This window comes from Mus caroli, unplaced genomic scaffold, assembly GCF_900094665.2.
Source record: "Mus caroli unplaced genomic scaffold, CAROLI_EIJ_v1.1 scaffold_6637_U2_1, whole genome shotgun sequence".
Classification (NCBI taxonomy): Eukaryota; Metazoa; Chordata; class Mammalia; order Rodentia; family Muridae; genus Mus; species Mus caroli.
In genome coordinates, this window is record NW_018390723.1 from 4787 (window position 1) to 29188 (window position 24402).

General features: G+C 45.3%; 1 pseudogene; it reads left to right on the forward strand.

The window, feature by feature from the left end:
• Positions 1 to 4161: 4161 nt before the first annotated feature.
• Positions 4162 to 8085, forward strand: LOC110288798 (annotated as a pseudogene).
• The last annotated feature ends 16317 nt before the right edge of the window (positions 8086 to 24402 follow it).

Below are 24402 nucleotides of genomic sequence, written 5' to 3' on the forward strand. Positions count from 1 at the left end.
TGGTTCTTGAGGGGGAGTGCTCCTACCACTAGCCACCACAAACATTCCATTGACCTGGAATCTCAGACTTCCTCCTGGTCATTGTGGGCCTCTAATATCCCTAAACGAAAGGAATAACCGTGTTATGAGGGGCAATATATCCAGATTTCAATGGGGAAATTGGATTGCCTTTTCACATTGGAGGTAGGCAGGATTATGTCTAGAGTGCAAGAGATCCCTTAGGGTGTCTCTTAGTATGACCATGTCCTGTGATTAGCGGCAATGGGAAACTACAACAGCTTAATCCAAACAGGATGACAAAGGATGCAGACCCATCAAGAATGAAAGTTTGGGTCACACCTCCAGGGAAAGAGCCAAGATATGCTGAGGTTCTTGCAGAGGATAGTGGAAATACAGAATGGGCAGCAGAGGAAGGTAGTTATAAATACATGCTAAGGCCATGTTACAAGATGCAGACATGAGGATTGTAAAGTAATATGAATTTTTCTGTTTTATTTTGTTAAGAATACATTTTTCTTTCTTCCAATTTCTTGGATGTCAATTAATATTTAAGTTGAGATACTAAAAGAATGTTCCCAAGGGACATTGCCCCATTTTAATTTACAAATGCATTTGCGATTGTACAAGGAACAGTTATATCATGATAGGAATATTCATGACCTTGTTATTGCTTCAAGAAGACATGAGATATTATTTGTGTCAAGTTGACAAGGCATGGGTTATAGTGTCTATTCCTGGTTGTCAACTTGACTATATCTCAGAGTGAACTACCATCCAGAATTGGAAGGCTCACCTGTGACCCTCATCTGGAGGCTGGCAGATACAAGTTTCTGACCTGGATCTTGGTATGGAGATCTTTAGGCATAGTGACTTGAATCCCAGGAGACTAAGGCAAAGAGATCACTGACTTCAAGCTCATCTGGGACAAAGCAAGCCCCAGAAGCAGCCATCAGTGCACACATCTTTAATCTGGGCCATAAATTCTGCTGGAGATTGGACATAATTACATTGGAAGAAGGAGGCTTCCCTTTCTTCTTGGCCTGCTTGTCTTGTGGGACAGTCACTGCTTAATCTTTGGACTTCCATTCACAGCTGCTGATGTCGATTGTTGGGGAGTTTGGCTACAAACTGTAAGTCATCAACAAATTTCATTACTATATAGAGACTACCCATAAGTTCTGTGACTCTAGAGAACCCTGATTAATACAGAGGTTTGGTCCATTTTAATCAAGATGGGAGCATAGCAGCATCCAGACAGATGTGGTGTTAGAGGAGTTAGAAGAAGACTGACTTCCAGGGAGCTAGTAAGAGGGTCTTAAACCCATGTCCACAGTTTCACACCTACTGCAACAAGGCCACACCTCCTAATTGTGTCACTCCTTGTGTCAACCATATAAAAGCCAGCACAAACAAATACACACAACTGAAGATAATTCAAAGCAGCTTTTTAACCTTCAAATTTCAGCCTCATGTGTTGCATATCTGAGTCCCTAGTGTCCCTGTTGTTATGGATTTATTGCTACAGGACTATTAACTAAGACAAAATGATGCCATTAGAACAGATCTTACCCAACTGGAATGATCTTTGAAAGAAGAGATCAGGGCATGGAGATGTGCAGAGATAACAACCTTCTGTGGGAGTATATGCCACCTGCTGGACAAGGAGGGGAACTACTTCTGTCCACAAGCTCTCGGGCTCTTGTCTCCAACCCTCTGCAAGCCAGTCTGGCCTTGAACTTGAGATCCTTCAGTGCTGGATCACAGGTGTGTTCTCCACGCCCTGCTCTCCACACCCTCTATTAAAGGATTTACCTGGAAAAGCAGAACCATCAATAAGGTCCTGTAATAATAGGAAGAGCTAAGGGAGAAAGTCAGTCAAATGCAGGATATGAGGTCAACACACAAAGCCAGGGATGTTTTTTATTGACTACCAATGAAGAGCAGGAAGACATGAAGGGGACAGTTGTTTTTTCAACAGCCTGAAAAAGTAGCACTCACCCAGGAATAAGTTTAAACAAGGTGGCACAAGCCTGGGACATTAAAAGCCATGAAAGAAATGAAGGCAGGCCTAAATAAATGGAAGAGTAGTCAATGCTTAAAATTAGAAATGGTTTTTAATTAATTAATTAATTAACTAATTATGTATTAATTGTATATGATTATGTGCACACATACATGTCACAGGTACATGTGTGGAGGTCACAAGGCAACATATAAGACTTCTCTTACTCTATAGATCCTAGCGCTCAAACTCAGGTTGTCAGGTGGAGAGTGGCAAGAGAGGAGAGAAGTAAGGAAGGGAGGGAGTAGAGGGAAGGGATGAAAAAGGCTAGGATTGGCTACTACTGAAATTCACATGAAGTTGGGATAGTCAGAATTTGATTGGGCAAGTCTGTAATCCCAGGACTCTGAAGGCAGGGGCAGGAGCATCAGAAGTTCAAGAGCATCCTTAAAGTCTTAGCAAGTTCCTGGGATACTTGAGATTGTGTTTAAAGAAAACAAACAAACAAAAAAACCGAAACCAACCAAAACAAAAACCATTGTAATACAAACAGACAGACAGGAGCAAGTAGACTCCAGAAGCCCACACTCATGTACATGCTGGGGTGATTTTTAAGAGTACTGCCATGTCTGTCTGTGTCAAAAACAAGAGTGTTTACACAGCTGGTTCTGGGACAGCTGGGTACCATCAGACTTGAGTGATCCTAACCTCAAACACCACACCAAAAATAATAAAATAAAATACAGTAAATAAAATCAACTGAACTATATCCACAGTTTCATCTCAAGAGCTAAGCAGTCACTCAATGACAAATTCTTCAGCTTTTAAGGAGGAAAGCTGCTTAATTTTCAGTTTTTGTGCTTCTTTGTTTCGGATAACGCCCTTCAAAGAAAGACACATAGAACCAGCCCAAAGCACCTGTCTTCACTCATCCAGACCATAAACTCGCTGGTTGTCATGTTACATCCGGCCTCTAGAGGCGCTCCTCTCTGCAGTTGAATTTGGGATTGAACCTCTTCTGCCTTGTCATAGAAGCTTAGCCTGCAAAGTATACGTGTCTCCCTAACGCTCCTGCCTTATTTAGAAAGATGAGCTTTGGGACTCTCACTTCCTCTTTTCCTGGCATACAAGAGCAGTTTCTTGGGAGAAACCCACTGTGTTCAGTTACAAAACTACAGTTGTTACAAAACAGGAGAACTCCATGGACCTAGATTTGGTGATGGTGTCTTATACCAGAATACAAGCAATAACAGAGACCCTGAATTTAAGAATAAAAATCTTGAGTGGGTTGTGGTTGTGCTGACCTGCAGTCCCAGCACTGGTGACATTTGCCTGCTTATAGTAAGGAGGGCCATGGGCTCTGAGCCACTGCAACCCATATCTTTTATTTAGAAACAGGAAAAAGGTGGTGTTGGCAGAAGCAGCATCTGGAACACAGGGTTGGTTGGATATGTGTTTAAGCCTGACTGGAGTACAGAGCAAGTTCCCGGACAGCCAAAGCTACAGAGAAAACCTTTTTCTCAAATAAACAAACAAACAAACAAACCAAAAACATGAAGGAAAACAAAACACAAACCAGGAAAAGGCTTAGCAGGCTGCCTCCTTCCCTGGCTTTCTGAATGGCAAGCACAAGTCAACCATGGTACCTGCCCTTCTGCCTTCTTAGTTCTCCAGCACCATGGTCCATTCCTAACTGCATGGTCCTCCCTCCCCCAACTCCTATACAAATCTGGCTAAGTCTTACACTTATATTGACCTGGAGAATGTAAGAACCAAAAATCTCTCTTTTCAGGATGACAGCTAGAAGGAGCTGAGGAATGGTAAAGTACTTCAGTGCACATCTGACAGACCTTGCCACTGTGCCTGCAGCCTGGTCAGAGAGGAAGTAAGGACTGGTGTCAGGAGGGAGCTGCTAGGTGACAAAGGGAAGAGCCCTCAGGATAGGGCTGGGGTTGGGAGTGTGGGATTAGGAAGGAAACGCTGGGTGGGTGGGGGAGGAGAGAAGTAGGCAGACATGAATTCCTCAGGGAAAGCTGGGGGGGGGGTTGGAGGGAGGGAAGATTGGATGCCTGAGCCCTGTGAGAGCCCAGGGATGTGATCGGGGGTCTATTAACTGGTTCCAACTTCCAAGGTTTGATCTGTGCAGCCCTTCTCCCAGAATGGACAGTTCTCATGCTACAAAGTCCTGTGTGCTCATCCTCCTTGTGACTCTACTGTGTGCAGAAAGATGGAAAATGGGAGAGTGGCAGGAGGGTACAATGGAGATGGAAAAGGTCCTCAGGGTTGTGGGTACACCTGCACCTCCATTGTGTGCCTGGTGACTGAGGTGTGCTGGAGTCAGTGAATCGGGAATCGGCGTGTGGTGGGTGAAGCCTCCTGTGCTGGGTGCTTTACTGGGTCTGTAATCCTGCCAGCACCTGCCTTGCAATCATCAAAAGATGCCAGCAGAACTTTTGGATCTCTCTACCTCTGGCACAAACCCTGACCACCAGAACAGCCTGTCCATAGACTATCCTGCTGACATGTTGTCCCAGTCAGGCCACTGGCCTGGGTGCTCAAACTGGCAGATCCTTCTTTTCCTGACTCTGCTGCCAAGTCAAGGGGTTTGGAATCCTTAACTCTTGGCATTTGAATTTTTCTTATGCCCATCCCATCCCACTTGAGGCCCCAATGCTAGAACTTCCCTAAACTAAGAGATCAGAGCTCTCTGATGCTCCTATACCTCTAGTTACATCTGTGTTGTGGGAAGCATCATGTTGAACCTCATCTTCTAATGGACTCTGGGAATATCAGTGCTCTGTCATACTCCACTTCCCAGGGGCTAGCTCTGCAGGTTGGATAGGTCAGAACATCCCTCCCTTTTTCATGGACCCAAGACCTACTTACACAGCCACTCACCTTTTCAGCGTACATTTAGTATCTACGTCTTCTCAATATGGTGACTATCTCTCAATATCTCTCAATACCTGTGGGGCTTGGCTAGCTGTGACAGTAGTACAGAGCATATTCGACCAACCATGGCTCTTGGTTTTAGTGGAGTTTACTGTGCATTAATGTCCTTTCTCTGTCCTAGAGGCCAGCAGTTGTGTGAAAGTAAAGACATTGGAGAGGAGAAGTCTACTCTAGGAAGCACATGCCCTAGCCCTCAAGTATTTTCTTCTTTCTCAGCTCAGGGGCTAGAGTGCTACCATTGTATGAAGGCCCCACTTGAGACTGCCTGTAAATCACTTCCCTGCCACTACCCTGATGGATTCTGTATAGCTCAGGAGGCAGAAGTTATTATGGATAAGTTCCCTGTGATCTATATAAAGATGGGTGAGGGTAACATGGGATAAAAGATCAAGTCTGGGTGTGGGGCATTGGGCTATACACAGACACTCTGGTCTCCAGTTGAGCTGAGATGTTGAACCCTGAGACCCGGTGGTGATAATTCACCTACATGGGACAGAGGAGTTCTCTCATGTCTCCTGGAACCCTGGCTCCTGTCGCAGTTACCACCCCCTCAGCCCCCACAGGAGAAGCATGGTTAGTAATCACAGAGGCAATGTCCCAAGCTCCTGACCTTCAGGCTAAACTCCTCCCCAGTTACCTAGCAACAAAAAAGATAGCTGCATACTTTAAGAGTGGCTATATGGCCCCTCCTCACTCTCTCACTCCTCTTGCTCTCTTGCTCTTACTTTCCTCTATCCTTTCACTCCCTCTTACTCTCTAGCTCTTCTGCTCTCTCTCCTTTCCCCTTTCTCTCCTCTTGGCCATGACCAGTCTCTCTCTCTCTCTCTCTCTCTCTCTCTCTCTCTCTCTCTCTCTCTCTCTCTCAACTTTCTCTCTTTCCCCCTGCCGTTCTATGATAAAGCTCTAAAATCATAGACTGTCTCTGTTCATCTGTGCTTACTCTTGCCTGCGTGGGAACCTCTCTCCCTCAGCCCTCTCTCCCATAACTCCGGGGCTACAAGTTGTCATCCCGGGGCCCCAGTTTGGGGGCTGCCTCTTGTCCACCTCCACAGAGTGGGCTCAGTGGCTTAGATGCCCACCCGGGGCCGAGTGGAAAGTGTCAGGCAGCCCTCCCCCATCTGCCTTCCCAGAGCATAGGGAAGACTTCTGGCCACTCTGGCCAGATGTGTGTTATCCTCTCTCCCCCCTCTTTCCCCAGCCCCCCTTTTTAGTTCCCACATCTGGGTACTTGTTACAGATCATGGTTCCCCTCCCTCCAAGAACTTTCCTGAAGTTGAAGTGGGACTACTACAAAGTGGAGGCTGTTGGGTTCCAGGTATGCGCTGAGATGTGGATCATAAAGCAGGGCTGCCCATTGGCATCCATAGTCATCATCATCTCCCTGTGCTGCCGCTGCCCATACTTTATGTCTAAGGCCTTACTGGCTCACTAACAGACCAGGAGAGCTGGAAACATCTGTGAGTCTTTGCATATAATGAAGGAATCTGGAGTTTAGGCTAAAAGAATGACTTAGGAATGTAGATTGAAAGAGACCTTAGGACATATCAGATCTTCCAAACTGCCAGATTCCAGGCATATGCTCAGATAGACATGGCAGGAGCAGCCCCACCCTGCTTTCCAGTTTCCTGTTACTGCCCACAGCCTGCCTGTCTCCTGGAGTAGGTCTCCTAGATATAACTGCCTGGCAAACTGCAAGTCTGAGAGGCTGGTTGCCCTTTCTGCCACTGGGCGATGTTACATTGTGCTCTGTGTGTGTGTGTGTGTGTGTAAATATGGGTGTACATGTATGAACATATATAATGTAATGTATACAAAAGTCAGAGGACATCATTAAGTACCATTCCTCAGGCACTGTCTACTTTTTTATGCAAATGAAACTTGCTTCTCTTGGAACTGGAATTTTAGATGGTTATAAAGCACCCTGTGGGGCCTGGGAAAGAGCAACAAGTGATGTTAACCACTGAGTCATGTCTCCAGTCCCAACCACCTTGTTTTTCAAGACAAGATCTTAAACTGGGACCTAGAATTTTCCAAGTATGGGGCAGTTGGATTGGAGGAAGGTAGTAGAGAGTTCCCAGGACCTCCAGATTCTATGCCCCTTAGCACAGATATCAAAACCACCACTCCCATACTTGACTGGCTCTTTACGTGGTTGCTGAGGATTGAACTTGGGTCCTTAGGCTTACATGTGGCAAGCACTTCACTGACTGAGCTACTTCCCCAGCACATTGTGTGTAAGGGCACCTGTGGACACATGTGTGGATGCATGTATATGCACTGGGGAGGTACAGTGTACCGGACCCAGAAGTTGATGGGAATCTTCTGTGACAACTATTTATTTACTGGAGAAGGGTCTCACACTGAACCCCAAGCTTGCAGGTTGAGCTGGTGTAGCCAGTGAGCTTACTTGGGGATCTCCATCTTTGTGTCCTAAGCATAGAGATACAACTAGGTCACCACTCACGTCCATGTTTTGATGCCCTGTAGCAGTGGGAAGTGGCGTTTTCATGGTTGTGCACACAAGCACTTTATCCACCAAGCATCTTTAACAGCCCATGGCTTTGATTTTCATTTTGTTTGTTATTGAAGACAGGGTCTCACTCTAGCCACAGGATAGACTAGAAGTCCCCATGTAGCCCAGTTTGGAATTGAACTCATAAAAATCCTCCTGCCTCAGTCTTCCAAGTTATGGGATTACAAGTCTGAGATACCATGTCTGGCTTCAACGTGACTTAGAGACTAGACTGGGCCATCCAGGGGAGGTGGCATGTGGCCCAGACATTGGGATCCTCTGTTGTTCCTGCAGAAGTAATTAACTCTCAGATGTCTTGCAGACTCTCACAGTAGCAAAGTAAAGAATAATCTCTGCCTTCCCATCTGCCCTACTAATCTTGAAAAGACCGAGTTTCTACATACTGTCTTCAACTTCAAAGTGAATACCTCCTGCTGCAAGGAAGATCTCTGCACTACAGAAGTTCCCACTTGTGGCAGCACCTGGACCATCACATGGAGTGGCCATGTTCAGCCTGGTTTCAGTCCAACTGCAGACCTTGCTGGGATGGTCCTTCCATCGACTTCCACCTTTGCCCTTTTTTCGTCATTTGCAACCACTGCTTACTGGAGCCCACTAGTGATGACTTATCAGTCATAGAAGCTCCCAGGTGAGGGTATTGTGTGGAAAGTCTTGTTTCAACTTGGTATCCCCTACTGGGTAGGTGCCCTATACCTCTCTAGAGCTTTCAGGTCTATATTTCCTGGAATGTTGTTTTGTTGTGGCTTGCTAATCTTGGCCATGGAAGCATGTGGTCAGCACAGGGAAGAATCAGAATTCCAAGGTATGCCATCACCATAAACATATAAGTGTTTGGGATCATGCAGGCTTCCCATGTGTGCCATTCAATGCCCCCTAATCTAATAATCTAATAAAAGTCTAATAATTCTTTTGTTCTCCCAGTCAAGATCTCTGTTTTTCTTTTGCTACTCTGAGTCCTGCCTGCCAGTTCACATCTCTGCCCTTTCAGCCAGTCAAACTAGGTAATTCATGTTAGCCAGCTCAGAGTGGGGGACCATTTGGTTTGGGTGGGCTGATGCTGGGGGAAGACAGGAGGTTCCCCCGGTTCCAAAGAGCACTCGCTTGCGGCGGGGAAGCTCAGAAAATGAGCCCTCAATGGTGGATTGGAGCTGCCCTGTCAGATTCTTTTTGTCTAGACTTTGAAGGCATTTCCTGCAGGTGCTCATGCTTGGCTCCAAGTGAACAAATCCTAACACTGCCTCTCCTGGAGTCCTAGTCTATGTTGGATGCCCCCATTGGGAAGGCATGACTTGACACATTGAAAACCTGGGATTCATCATTGCTCTGTCTTTTTGGCCTTGAGAGCTTGCTGACACAGAGATGACCTGAAACCATGTAGTTAACATCACAGGAGTCCTCACAAATGTGGACAGCACCCTGGAAACGTGGGTGCTATGAACATTACTTCCTGCTCTTGAAGTCCTCAAGATCTGAGATTGTGTCAAGATGACGATCTGTTATTGTAGAACTATCACTCAAGCAGGGAAGCCCTCGTGCCTGCAGCCCTCTCTCCTGGGACAAGCATAGATCCAGGAATGTGGCCAAGGGGCTGGTTGGGACATGAAACTTAAGACTTGAGTAGGAATTCTGGAGATTTCTTCCATATTTGGCCTTGATTCTGATGCAGTCCCTTTTGGCCTTTACTTCCAAGTGCTGTGTTTGCAGGTATGTACTCACTACCAGTCTGGCCATTCCCTGTTTGTCTTAAAGGGGCAGAGAGCACATGGCCTTGCTGGCTGATGCACTCAGTCCCTTCAGGAGAGCTGGCACCAATGACATGAGCACAGGAGATGTGGTCCTGACTCTTGCCTTCTGCCATAGGCAGGAGAGCTAGCCTTCATCCCCACCTGTGCTAAGCAGGAAAACTGGCCCTTGTAGTTTGAGTGCTGGAGAGTTTTTGGAATGACCAACTCAGTTATCACTGAGAGACAGATCCAGGTCTTAGAGTAGACTCACCCCAACATCTACACCATGTATGAAATGCTGGTGCACATGAAGGTACTGGTCCTACAGATCCAAAGCTAGAGGATCTCCATGACACAGTGCAACAGCATTAGGGAGGAATTCTGGGACAAACCCAGTATTGATAGTGTAGCAGAAACCAGAGGCTTCCAACCAGGGCAAATAGACATTTTAATGATCATCTGTGAGTAATGTTGTTCTAAAAAAAGGGTATACTCTGTGGCATATTGTTCTGTACCACAGTTAATCATGTCCATAATGTTCAAGCACATCCAGGCTGAGAAAGTCCTTGTCCAACTCAAATACCTGTCTCACCCACAAAGGACCCGGGTAGTACTTATATGTTGAGGGACCCTAAGGGACCCTAAGGGCTTTTTCCAGTCCCACCCTCTTACAGCTTCCCTCTCCCTCCTGGGGTTAAGGCTAGGCCACATTCTATTCACCACCCACAAGAACAACCTTAAATAAAAAAAATTCTCAGAAAAAACTCAGAATGTACTGCCTAATAGTTCCCCAACTGTCAGGAGTGTCCCAGGTAGAGTTCAAATGTGTTTCATGATCCTCCCATGCTTTCTAGCCAATAGATTTAAAGGTCAATATGCCACACTTCTTAATCCCTTTCCAGCAGTGTTATTACCTAATGACTAAGCATTCAAATTTATTCTATGAGCCCTTGGGGCAATTCTTATTCCAACCACAACACATGGTGAAACAGTTAAAACAACAGGAACATAAGCAGATGGTCAGTGTCTCCCTCTTTTACTACTATGGGTCAGTATGGATAATTCTCAGCTACTTCTCAAGCTTCATGTCTACCTACATTCCAATGAGCTCCCTAGCTTGCTCCCTACAATAATAATGGACAAACCTCTGAAACTGTCTACAAGCCCCAATTAAATGCTTTCTTTAAAAAAAAAAGTCAATATGCTTAGCTAATTAGTTTGAATTGTAACCTTGCTGATGTAACCTGTGTCTCTAAAAAGTATAAAAACTGCATGTAATAGCCATCTGTGTTTATTTTCTAGTCCCTTGCCTTTAGGGGCTAATTGAAGGTGGACCCTGACTTGATGGAAAATACACACCTCATTTTGCATCTATCTACATCTTGGTGTCTTACTCGGGGGTGTCTCAAAGTATATACTAATGACCTAGGGTGGGGGTGGGATGATGGTGGTGTGTTATATCTGGGGGCTTGTCTGGGATTCTATAAGACACCCCCCCACACACACTGAGTGACCACCTATTAGACAGATTGGAGGAAAAGAGACCAAGCTCCTCAATGGCAACAAGTGCCTACTTGTGTTTGTCTCAGTTTGGAGTAGGGCATCACGTGACCACTGGCTCTTTGCATTTTGATTAGCTATAATTTTCTCTGATGGCCTCAGTTTGTTACAAAGAGTTTTTTGGGTGACAGATAAGAACTACACTGATTTGTGTGTTGCCACTACTGTTGGAATTTGGTCTAGGCTCTGCTCCTCAGTTAACTTGGCAACAGCCAGGTGTGTCTGACTCAGTATAAAAGGGGCTGCTGGCCCCCTCCTCATTCTCTTGCTCTCTTCCTTTAACCTCTTGCCTCTTACCCTTCTCCCCACTCTATCTACATGCTCATTGATGCCCTCTACTCCTCTCCCTCTCAATCTCTCTCTCTCTCTCCTCTCTCTCTCTCTCTCTCTCTCTCTCTCTCTCTGTCTCTGTCTCTCTCTGTCTCTCTCTGTCTCTCTCTGTCTCTGTCAGTCTCTCTCCTTTTCACTCAATTCCTCTCTTCATGCCCTAGAATAAATTCTATTCTATACTATACATCCAAGGGGCTGGCACTTCATGGAGAAGAGATTCCTCATCAAGGACCTGCAGAGGAAGCCATTCCCCTACACCACACAGCACCTCCACCAAACACACCCTTGGCTTCTCATCTTTTTATAAACACAACAATTACTTCCTGTTGCATTACATGATGATTACCAGAAGTGACTTACAGATGAAATAATTTCTTGGGATTTAACTCCCCAAAAGTCTGTAATGCTGGAGAGCCATGACAGCAAGCAGCAGACCTAACAACATCTGAGCTATCTCAACAGGAAGCAGAGCAAGCAGGAGAAATGGGGTAAGGCTACAAACTTTCAAAACCCACACACCATGACTATTTCATGCTTCAAGGCTCCATAGCCTACATGTCCCATAACCTCTCTGAGTAGTACCACCCACTGGAGATGAAGCATTTAAATACATCAGATTATGGGGACAGTTAACCCAAACTGCCACAAATGTAAGTCATTTCAAGCCTTCACTACAGTTTAAGGAGGGATGTTTAAAACTGTGTGGGTGACTAATAGGTTTTCTCTGCCTGTGAAATAAACCAATGCAAGCCAAATTAAAAGATAGAAAAGAACAGGTTTATTGGGGGTAGCTCTCAGGCAGGTCACCAGTTCCAAGGAATAAGGACAGAGAAATCATTGGGCAGACAGGGGTACAGCACAAATACAAGGAGAGAGAATAGCAGAGAGAGAGAGAGAGAGAGAGAGAGAGAGAGAGAGAGAGCAAAAATGAGAGACCAAATGATGCCTAGATTACATAGGAAAGAGCCTCTGGAGGAAGGGAAACTCAGCCTCTGGGCTGGAAAATTTAAGGCAGAAGAGGGGGGAGGGTAGTATGTTAGTTATACCTTGCAACACATAGGAACTCAAAGAACAAGGAGTCCATGACTGCTTTGATATGTTAAATAAGCACCTCAGCTGCTTGTCCTGGGTCTGAAACCCAACAGTGACCACCATTAACCTTTTCTCACCTGTTGAGAATGCATTGAGGCCTTGCTTAATGCTGGCTGACATTGAAAACATTGAGATAAAAACACTGAGATCTGGGAGGGAAGGTTGTATTTGGTTACACTTCCCTATTGCTGTTGATCACCAAAAGGAAGTCAGGACAGGAACCCAAACAGGGCAGGAGCTGATGCAGAGGCAATGAAGAAGTGTCCCTAGTTTCTTGTCCCACTGCCCCACCCACTAGTGTCCCAATGTCTTATTCAACCAAGTATCTTATAGAGCCCAGGACCACCAGCCCAGGGATGGCCCCACCCAAAAATGACTGGGTTCTCCCCACCCCCATCAATCAGCAGTTAAGAAAATGCTTTGCAGCTGGTGTGTATAGAGGCATTTTCTCAATTGGCCCTCTAGTATTATTTGTACTGGTTATCATAATTGGGACCTACATCCCCCAAAGTGTTACTAAGGGTCAGATAAAATTCTAAAATCACTGTGGTAGGTCTGAAATCACTGTACTGAGACCAACACTCTCATGTGCAACAGGCTAGAGTGTTTTTGTTTCAAGATAGCAGAAGGTTGGATGCAGGGTATAAGCCACTTATTAAAATGGCAAGCCTAGACCAAGGGCACAAGTCTTATATGGAAAATTAGAGGAAATTTAACAAGGGCTCAGTAATCTAAAACTTTATTGGTGGGCTCCAGGGAAGTTACATGAGTCAGTTTCTCATTGGCTGCTCTGGTAGTCTTACCATATTTGTTGAGGCCATGAGGAAATTCCAGGAATCAACTCAGCTCCCAGATGATTCCAGAGCCATCAATGATTAACAGCCCATTGTTGCAATCTCTTTTCCTAGGAAACTGAAATGCCACTTCCAAAGTTTGTATTTTTTTTTCAGGGAACCTCTCAACTGTCACTCAACAACATTATTGAAGACAGTCAAGGATTTGATAGAGACACCTGAGTCATGGAGGAAATAAGGAATCGCATGACTCCATTTGGAAGGCAGGAAACCTTTACCTGTATTGTTAAAAATAAGTTTGGCTCTGTTTCCTGGAGCCTGTTCTGCCCCATCCCATGATCTTAACTTGTTTTGGTTGCCTTTCCTAAACTTTCTGAATTACGAGATGACCTCACTGTTTTCTTGTTTGTTTGTTTGATTTGTTTTGTGACTGGCGGTCTGATAATCTGCTTGATACACTTGGAAGCCCTCTGATTCAATTTGGGACTTCCTAAAATATCTCTTACATCCCATACGCCTGACTCAGTCTATATAATCTAGCCCCTCTATTTCAATCAAAGAGCTGTCGTCCAACACAGTCTACTGAATTATACCCACCATCCCTGCAACTGTATGATGCTCAGCTCCTCTTCATCCCAACACCACAGCCCATGGGGGAGGGGCAAGTGGCATTTGGAGGAAGTACACTTGGTTAATGTGAAACCTTTGCTGTTATGACTCAAGGTTGTTTTTAACCTTGGCTTCTTAACAGAGGTTATTCATTCTCTGAGGAGGGTAATGGGCTTGGCTAAGGTTTGACCTATTCAGTGTGACAATAGTCAGGATTCTGGCTGAGTTGGAAGGCAGGAGAGAGGGCTGGGTGTGTTTTTTGTCTTGTATGTAGACCTCTCTGCAGAGGGCCTGTCTTCTCTAACACAAGCCTGATACCATCTGGTACCTCTAACTCTAAGAATACACAAGTACTCTGTAGCCCTCTCCCTTAAGAGTTAATGTAAGTGGTCTGTCAGTAACTTGGGAATGACTCCACCACTATGGGAAGCTAGATCCCCATCAGTGGTGTTGGATGGAAACTGGAGGACTAATGAGAACCCCTAGTTTAAGACTTTTAGAGAAACAGTGAGCTGCACTGTATCTATATGGCCTTTGTCTCCAAAGAGAAGGTGATGGTCCAACTGCCATCCTAGAGTAGGGATAATGTTGGCCCAGGATTCCTAACAATGAATTCAGAAGAGCACAACAGCAACAGGTTTGTGATACTGGACAGAAATCTCTATACTCAGAAGGGAGCATTGCCACCTGTGGTTCCAGCCATTAACCCTCCTGCCCTTCTCCAACCACAAGTGGTCTCAGAAGATGCTAGAATATACAGGAAACAGATTAACTGAAAGAAGGATTCTATGACAGTGCTTTTATGATGGGATAAGAATTGGTGGTGACTTAGCTGCTCAGAAATTATGCCCTTCCTGTAAGTGACCCCACCCATTCTCTGTAAAACTGCCCCATAAACTCATTGGATGTTGAAATTGGGAGAGATTGTCACTTGGATCTTTCATTGATTCCCTATGTTTGTTTGCAGAGGCTTCCTGTCTACTACTCTTTGTTTCACATACACTTGTTCATGCATGAGCCAATGCCTACTGCAGCATGTGAAGGAATTATAGAGACATTTCTTTCTTGCTCTCATCCTCTTCCCACTGTGCTGAGTTATGCAGTGTTGGAGGCAAAGAGTTTGCTTTTATGATAGATGATATGGTAAAGAGGGAAGGATTTGAATTTTTGTTTTTGTTTTTGATTTCTTTGAGATAGGGTTTCTCTGTGTAGCCCTTGCTGTCCTGGAACTCACTTTGTAGACCAGGCTGGCCTCAAACTCAGAAATCTGCCTACATCTGCACCCCAAGTGCTGGGATTAAAGGCATGCTCCACCACCACCTGACTTGTTTTTCAAGTCTTTGTTGTTTCAGGTCTCTATCTCTGTCCAGCACCCACAGCTCCATACATCACCTAACACATCAGACACTACTTAGTAACTTCCATCCCAGTTGTCAGTTCTTGGCTCAGGACTCTCACTTTGTGGATGCTAGAGCCTTTTGGGTTCTTGCTCACCAGAGTCTGTGTTTAGGTATTTGTCAGTTGTTTGCCTGTTTATAGGAAGGAGGACCATTGGCTCTGAGCCTCTGCAACTCATACATCCTATTTATAAACAGGAAAAACAAGGTGGGAGTAGCAGAAGCAGCAGCAGCTGCAGCACACCTTTGATAGCTATGTTTTGGAGCCAGCCTGGTCTACTGAGAAAGTCCTAGGACAGCCAAAGCTACACAGAGAAACTCTGTTCAAAACAAAACAAAACAAATCCAAAACAAAACAAAAGAAAAGAAACAAAAGGAAAAAAAAAAACAGGAAAGGGCTGAGCAAGTTGCCTCCTTCCCTTGCTTTCTGACTGGGAAGCACAAGTCAACTGTGGCCCCTGCCCCTCTATCCTCTTATTTCTCCTGTGCCATGGTCCCTCCCCAACTGCTATAAATTTGGCTTGACCAGGTCACTAACAAATCTTGGGAACTCTTAAACAATAAACATGATGGCCTGGAGAAAGTAAGTATAGAAACCCCTCCCTTTTCAGGATGCCAGCTGGGAGGAGTTGACAGAAAGTAAAGTATTTATTTCAGTCAACATCTGACAGACCTTTCCACTGTGCCTGCAACCAGGTCAGAGCAGAAGTAAGGACTGGTGTCAGGAGGGAGCTGCTAGGTGATAAAGGGAAGCCCTCAGGATAGGGCTGGGGTTGGGAGTGTGGGATTAGGAAGGAAGGGCTGGGTGGGGGGGGGGAGGAGAGAAGTAGGCAGACTTGTATTCCTCAGGGAAAGCTGTGTGGAGGGTCAGAGGGAGGGAAGATTGGATGCCTGAGCCCTGTGAGAGCCCAGGGATGTGATTGGTGGTTTATTAACTGGCTCCAACTTCCAAGGTTTTATCTGTGCAGCCCTTCTCCAAGGATGGACAGTTCTCACGCTACAAAGTCGTGTGTGCTCATCCTTCTTGTGGTCCTACTGTGTGCAGAAAAATGTGAGATTGAAAATGAGAGAGGGCCAGGAGGGTAAAATGGAGATAGGAAAGGGCCTCAGGGTTGTGGGTACACCTGCACCTCCATTGTGTGCCTGGTGACTGAGATGTGCTGGGGTCAGGGGACTGAGAATTGGTTTGTGGTGGGTGAAGCCTCCTGTGCTGAGGTGCTTTACAGGGTCTATAATCCTGCCAGTGCCTGCCTTGCAACCATCACCAAATGTCAGCAGGAATCTTGGAACTCACTATCTGTGCCACAAACCCTGGCCACCAGAGAAAACTGTCCTTAGACTCTACCATATTTCCCTGGCCTCCCAGTCAGGACACTGGCCTGTGTGTGCTCAAACTGGCAGAACCTCTTTTCCTGACTGGTTACCAAGTCAAGGAGTTTGGAATCCTTAACTATTGGCATCTGACTTTTGGTTAAAGCTCAGCCCATTCCATATGAAAGCCCAGTGCGAGAACTTTGCTACTCTACGTGGTTTCAGCTCTCAGATAACCCTATACTTCTAGTTACATCTGTAATGTGGGAAGCCTCATGGTGAGCCTCAGCTTTGAGCTGGGCACTTGGAAATTCAGTGCTCTGTCATGTTCCAATACCCAGGGGCCAGCTCAGCAGGTGTAGTTTGGAACATGTCAGAACAGCCCTCCCTTCTCATGGCCCCAGTACCTACTTACATTCTCACTCACCACTTCAGCAGCCATTTGTTATCTATGTCTTCCCAATATGGTGACTGTCTCCCAAATACCTTTAGTGGGGTGCATGTCTCTTCTGTAGGGCTGGCTAGCTGAGACAGCAGTACTTAGCATATTTGAACAACTGTGGCACTTGGTTCACTTTTGCTTTGGGTGGAGGTGACTGGGCAGTAATGTCCTTGGAGGCCAGCAGCTGTGTGGAAGTAAAGACATTGGAGAGGAGGGGTCCGGACTAAGAAGGACATGCTCTAGCCCTAATGTATTGGCTTCTTTCTCAGCTCAAGGAATGGATTGCTTCCGTTGCCTGAGGGTCCCACGTGGGTTTTTCTGCCCAACAGTTCCGTGCTCCATCAATGATAATTTTTGTGTTACCCAGGAGATAGAAGTTGGTAAGTTCCCTGTGGCCTATATAAAGATGGGTGAGGAAGGCTTTGGAGAAAACATCATGTCTGTGCACTTGTTATGGACCAAGTTCCCCATCCCTCCAAGTAGAGTTTTCCTGGGGTTGGAGTGGGACTTCTGCAATGTGGGGAATTTTGAGGTCCAGGGATGTGCTGGGATGTGGATCATAATGCAAGGCTACCATTGGCATGCATGGTGTTCACCATCCCCCTCTGTTGCCAGTGTACTCATGTAATGTTTCTGCCTATACTTTATGTCTAGGGTCTCACTGACTCACTGACAGACCAGGATAGCAGGAAGCATCTAGTGAGTCTTTGCATATAATGAAGGAATCTGGAGTTTAGGCTAAAGGAATGACTTAGGAATGTTGATTGAAAGAGACCTTAGGACATATCAGATCATCCAAAGTGTTAGATTCCAGGTATATGCTCAGATAGACAAGGCAGAAGCAGTCCTGCCATGCTATCCAGTTTCCTGTTCTGACCACAGCCTGCCTGTCTCCTGGAGTAGGTCTCCTAGATATAACTGCCTGGGGAACTGCAAGAGTCTAAGAGGCTGATTGCCCTTTCTGCTGTGCCACTGGGTTGTGACTGTGTGTGTGTGTGTGTGTGTGTGTGTGTGTGTGTCTATAACTACAGGTCCTCATGTATGGATGTATGTAATATAATGAATGTAAAGATCAGAGGACATCCTTAAGACAAATTCCTTAGGCAGTCTAGTTTTTTATGCAAATGAGTTTTGGTTCCCCTGGAACTGGAATTTCACTTGGAATTTCACTAGACCTGTGGGGTCTAGAAACCAAACCTTGAGCTTTTGCAAGAGCAACAATTGCTTTTAACTGCTGAGCTATGTCTCCAGTCCTAACCACCTTGTTTTTTGAGACAAGATGTTTCACTGAGACCTAGCATTTGTCAAATATGCTGGGGGTGGAGTTGATGCAGGTAGCAGAGAGTTCCTAGGACCTCCTGTTCCCCCTCCCCATTACAGAGATCATACCAAGTACTACCATCTCCTAGTACTTCCTGATATCCCCCTATCAGCCCCTCCATCATAGAGATCATAACCAGCCCTCCCATGCTTGGCTGGATCTTTACATGGTTGCTGGGGATTGGACTTGGGTCCTTTTGCTTCCATGTGGCAAGCACTTCATTAAGTGAGCTGCTTTCCCAGCACATTGCATATAACAGCATCTGTGTACACATGTGTGGCTGTCATGCACTGGGAAGGTATGGGACCAAGAGTTGATGGGTATCTTCTGTGACAACTATTTTATTTACTGAGGAAGGGTCTCACACTGAACCCCAGGCTTTCAGGTGGAGCTGCTCTAGCCTGTGAGCTTACCTCGTGGATCTCCATCTTTGTGTCCTGAGCACAGTGATAAACGTAGGCCACCATGCCAGACCATCCTGTGATGAGCTCTAGTGACAGAAACTGGGGGCTCATGCTTGTGCACACAAGCACTTTATCGACCAAGCCTCCTTACAAGCCCATGGTTTTGATTTTTGTTTGGTCCATTTGTTATTTCAGACGGGGTTTCACGGTAGCCACAGGATAGCCTAGAAGCCCCATGTAGCCCATGTTGGAATTGAACTCACAAAAATCTTCCGCCTAAGTCTTCCAAGTTCTGATTTTACAAATCTGAGCTACCACGTCTGGCTTCAACAGGCCTTAAAGACAAGTCTGGATCATCCATGCCTAGTGGCATGTGGCCCAGATTTTGGGAAGCTGTGTTATTCCTGCATGAGAAGTAAGTCACTCCCTGGTTTCTTGCAGGCTTTCTCAATTTCCCAGTAAAGTTCAGTCAGTGCCTTCCCTACTGCCCTACTACTCTGGAAAATACCAAGGTAACTGCTGTCAACGTGATGATGCACTGTTGCAACAAAGACTTCTGCAATTGTTACATTCCCTCTCACTTTCCAGTTCTCATCTGAACCATGGCAGGGGTGCTTCTGTTCAGTCTGGTTTCAGTCCTCCAGCAGACCATGCTGTGATGATCCTTCCAATAATCCCCACCCTTGTCCTTTCATCCTCATTTGCAACAATTCTTCCTGGAGCCCTCTAGTGATGAATTATGAGTTACAGAAGCTCCAAAGTGGGGTAGTTTATGGACCACCTTGTTTCACCTTTATATCCCCTGCTGGGTAGGTGCTTCACTCCTCTCTAGGGCTTTCAAATCTGTACTTCCTGAAATGTTCTTTTGTTGTGGCTTGCTGCTCTTGACCTTGGCAGCATGTGGCTAGAACATGGAAGAATTCCAAGATATTATGCCATCACCATCCATGCAGAAATATATGGGGTCCTGCAGGCTTCCCATATGTGCAGCTCAATGTCCCCCTGATGAGTCCAATAAAACCTTTGTTCTCCCAGACAAGGTCTTTTTTTTTTTTTTTTTTTTTTTTTCTACACTGAGTCCACTGAGTCCTGCCTGCCAGTTCACATTTCTGCCATTTCAGCCAACTATACTAACTAGATCATGTTAGCCAGCCCAGTGTAGGGAACACTTAATTTGGGTGGGCTGATGCTGGGGAAAGAGAAAGTGTTCCCCCACTTCCAAAGAACACTTGCTTCTGGTGGGGAAGCACAGGAGATGTGCCCTCATTGGTGTGTGGAGAATGTTCTGTCAGATTTTTTTATTCCAGAGATGGAAGCCATTTTCTGCAGGTGCTCAAGGCTTGGCTCAGAACAAACAGAGTCTCACACTGCCTCTCCTGGAATCCTAGTCTGTATTGGATGCCCCTCAGTGGGCAGGTCTGACTTGACACATTATCAACCAGGGATCCATCATTGAGCCATGAAACTTGAGTCATGAGTAGGAATTCTGGAAATCTCTTCCATATTCACCCTTAATTCTGTTGCAGTCTCTCTGGCTTCTGCTTCCTAGTGTTGGGTTTGCAGGTATGTACTCACCACCACCCTTCCATTCCCTGTGTGTTTAAAAGGGCAGACTGCCCATGGCTTTACTGTGGGGCCCTCAGGCCCTGCAGGAGAGCTGGCCCTGATTGCATGAGCACAAGAGAACAGGTTCTGTTGCCTGTCAGCTGCCACAGACAGGAGAGTTGGCCGTGGCCCCCACCTGGCCAAAGCAGGAGAGCTGGCCTTGGTAGTTTGGGTGCAGGAGAGATGGTGGGATGACCAACTCAATTACCACCTAGGGCTATATTCAGGGCTCAGAGTTGGCCCACCCAACATCTACTCCATCTATGAACTGTTGGTGCAAATGAAGGTGCTGGTTCTGCAGATCTAAAGCTATGGGATCTCCATGACACAGGGCAACAAAATCAGAAATAAATTCTGGGACAAACCCATTTTGATAGTGTAGCAGAAGCCAGTGGTCTCCAACCAGAGAGATGACTCATCAGTGAGTAAAATTGTTTGAAAAAAGGGATATACTGTGTAGAACACTCTGCCAAACCACAGCTACCATGTCAAGATGTTTTCCCTATGTTTTCAGGGGGGATTTGCAATGGGGAAGGATGGCTATCGAGGAATGGGGAGATGAGTAGAATTAAAGTGCATGATGGGAAATTCACAAAGAATCAATAAAAATTTTTCTCAAGTGTGGATGTGCACCTGAGTACCTGTGCTGCATGTGAGTGGGGTAGATGCGATTAAAACATGATGCAATTAAAGGGAAAGCATCAGAGCTCCTCAAGAAGAGACCCGTATATGTCATTGAAGCCATGCTTTGGTGTATACACACACCCACCCACACACACACACACACACACACTCACACACACACACTCACACACACTCACACACACACATCCATACACACACAGACACACACACACTCACACACATACATACATACACACACAGACACACACACTCACACACATACATACATACACACACAGACACACAGACACAGACACACACACACACACACACACACACACCTTCTCTAGTGTAAACACATTGTGGTTCTTCCTCAGATCCATTTCTTAGGTTCTGAGAAAGAAGTGCATTTAGAAGTCCTAAGGTACTCACCCTCTTCAAGTCTTAATACCTGGAGAAATCTTTAATACCTAGTATTTGTTTTTGTTTTATCTCAGACAGTCAGATCATAACACAGGCCTTAGGGACTAGTGAGACCTGACTCATCTGGTTGCTAGGTAAAAATAGCCTCATTCTGTCCAAATACTCTGGCTATGATTGTGTCTGCTTCCAACAGTTGGACAGGAATTCACATACCTGTTTCTTGGCCATAGCTGTCTTGAGTAACACTCAAGTAGGGGACACAAGGGATCTGCGTACATGGATAAGCCCTGGAACTTTAAACACACAGATGACCTCTCCTGGAATGCCAGGACTGGATGTACTTCATGTAGATCACAACCTGGTGATTTTCTGCTATCCTGGAGTCAGTCTTGGCCTGCATCTTCAAGAATTTATGTTTTACTTATCCTAGACGATGTTCCTTTAAAACCTTGACCATTGCTTCTAGGTTATAAATTTCATCCTTCCCATAAATATCATTTGTATGTTACAAAAGCCTAAGTGACTATCTTTGGACCAAGCTGACCCTGACACCCACAGTTATTAAGTTTACCTCAGTCCAATCATTCTTCCTAGACCTTTATCTTGCATATTGTTTCTTAGTGAGTAAGAATACATCTTATGGATGAAGCTATAGGTAAATATCTTCAATATAAACATGTCTTAAGCTTTACAGTATTCATGGGGCTGGGTGGATTGTTATCTGAATACTTCCCCAGAAATGTGTGCTCTGCTTAATTAATTAATTAATTAATTAATTAATTTAATTTTATGGCTGACATAAAATGATCTGGGTCAGATTCTAGAAGAATTAAAAGTCTTATCCCAACACTGCTACTGGTTAAAGCTCATCAGAGTTTTATTCATACATCCTTATTATTTTCCCATACCTATTCTAATGTCTACATACACACACACACACACACACACACACACACACACACACAGAGACACACACACACGCACAGGCACATTCACAGGCACACAGAGACACACACACAAGGTGTAAGTAGAATTAATAGATAAATTGGATGCAACCTCAAGGTCGTCTTGAATGCCAATTTGAGGAAGAATTAGGGCAGGGCTTAGAGGGTAGAGGGTAGAGGGTAGAGGGTAGAGGGTAGAGGGTAGAGGTTAAGGCATAGTAAAGCAGTCCTGGCCAAAGTGGAGTCTAGCTGAGCACTGATAGCAATGTTTTGGAGATCTACTTTGCTGGGAAAAGGAAAATCACTTGTTTTCTTGTGAATTATAGAATCTGATAGAGATGTGAAGGTAGTGTGGATGTGGAATGTGGGAGTGATGGGTACCAGGCAGACTAAGGGAGAAGACACAGTTGAACACTGCAGCCCAGGGAGCCAGTGGGAGCCACAGCTACATGTAGTCCTGGGTGCAGTTATGAGGCTTGCGGGATGAAAAGGGCAGAAGGGATAGGAGAATGGGTGGCTATGAAGCAGTCCTGTACATTGTGATTTGGATTCCTGATACTGCATTTGTTCAAATCACAGCTTACACAGAACAGAGAGCTACCCTAAAAATTATGAAAACCAGGACCTCAGCAGTTAAGAGCATGGACTGTTCTTCCAGAAGACTGGGATTCAATTCCCAGCACCCAGCAGCTTTCTGGCTCACCAGTCTACCTGAATCTGCAAGTGCCAGGGTTCAATGAGAGACCTCCTCTCAGAAATAAAGGTAAAGGCACCATAGGAATGAGGCTCAGGGTTGACCTGTGACCTACACACACACACACACACACACACACACACACACACACACACACACACACACACACAAACATGAATACCAGGTGCAGTGACCTTTCCTTCCCTGTTCATTGTTGGGATCTCATACATCTGATACCTTGTCCTTCTGAGCCTTATTAAGAATGCCTGCATTTGAAATGTAATGAAGTAAATACCTAATAAAAAAAATTGGAAAAAATAAGAATACTTACTGCTCATCAATGCAGACAGTTTCCCCTTTCCAGGTCAAAAAGAGCTTTTCAAGAATGATGTCATGGGTTGAGGGAGAATCTAAGATTAAAGTACTTGCCATGCAAGTTCAAGGACTGGCATGTTGGGAAAAAAAATAGAATGCCTGGATGGTAGGGTGATGGTGGCACAGGCCCTTAATCTCAGCACTTGGGAGTCAGAGGCAGGCAGTTCTCTGAGTTTGAAGCCAACCTTGTCTACACAGTATGTTCCAGAACAGCCAGATCTATAAAGAGAAACTTTGTTTTAACAAAACAAAAATAAACACAGCCAAAATCAAGAATGCCCAGGTCTCCAGAAAGCCCAGGTTTCCCAGTAGAGTTTCATAGGAATGGAAGAGTTGATGGCCTTTGTCACTTCTTAAATCTGGAATCCTGAGGCAGAAAGTAAAGGCTGTGAAACACTCACATCCCATACCAGCTCATTCAGGGAGCCCCTGGCTCCTTGAATCCAATGCAGAGGAAACCTCAGCTGACCTGTAATCTCCAGCCAGCTGTATAAGCTGAAAATATGGGAATGTTGTACACTCAACTAATTACTGTTCCCTAAGAAGCTTGAGTGTGTGTTTGAAAGATGGCAGCACTCACTACAGGTACCTCTCTTAGTGTGCACCCCTGGACAAGTCCTTTGTGTTGTACTGGGTACAAACCAGCACCATGCCTGAACAATGGGAAGCCAACTCTCCCTTGCCATCAGTGTTGGTCACCATCTAGGGGTTCACATGGATTCCAAACTATTGTAACGTTTTGGAGTTTGTGTTTGTGTGTGCAAGTGTGTGTGTTTGTGTGTGTGTGTGCGTGTATGTCTAGATTTACACATCTTTATATGAAAAAGTCTGTGGAGAGTATCCTATCACTCAGAGTTGAATTTACAGTGCGATGTACTGCCTACATAGGCATTGGGATCCAAAGTCTGTTCCTCATATGGTGTGAATTTGGTCTAATGTACAAATTATGTAAATTGGGTTCCCAAAATTGTATGAGAATCCACATTAAGATACTGAGAGTCCCTGTCCTCAGTTGGTTTGGATAGGTAAATAAAGTTTATGGAGACCAAAGGTTGGAAAAGACACAGAGGCAGGATTTTAGGATTCTCAGTTTAGCAGAGAGAGAGAGAAAGGAGGATTTAGAACCACCATACTGGGAAAGAGGTAAGGTCATGAGAGGTGCAGAAGAGAAAGCATACCAATGATGTAAGAGCCAGGGGAGGGTGGCCCCAGCTCCCCTCCCACCACTGCCTCTAAGGATTTTAGTAAGTAATATCTCAGGAGTAT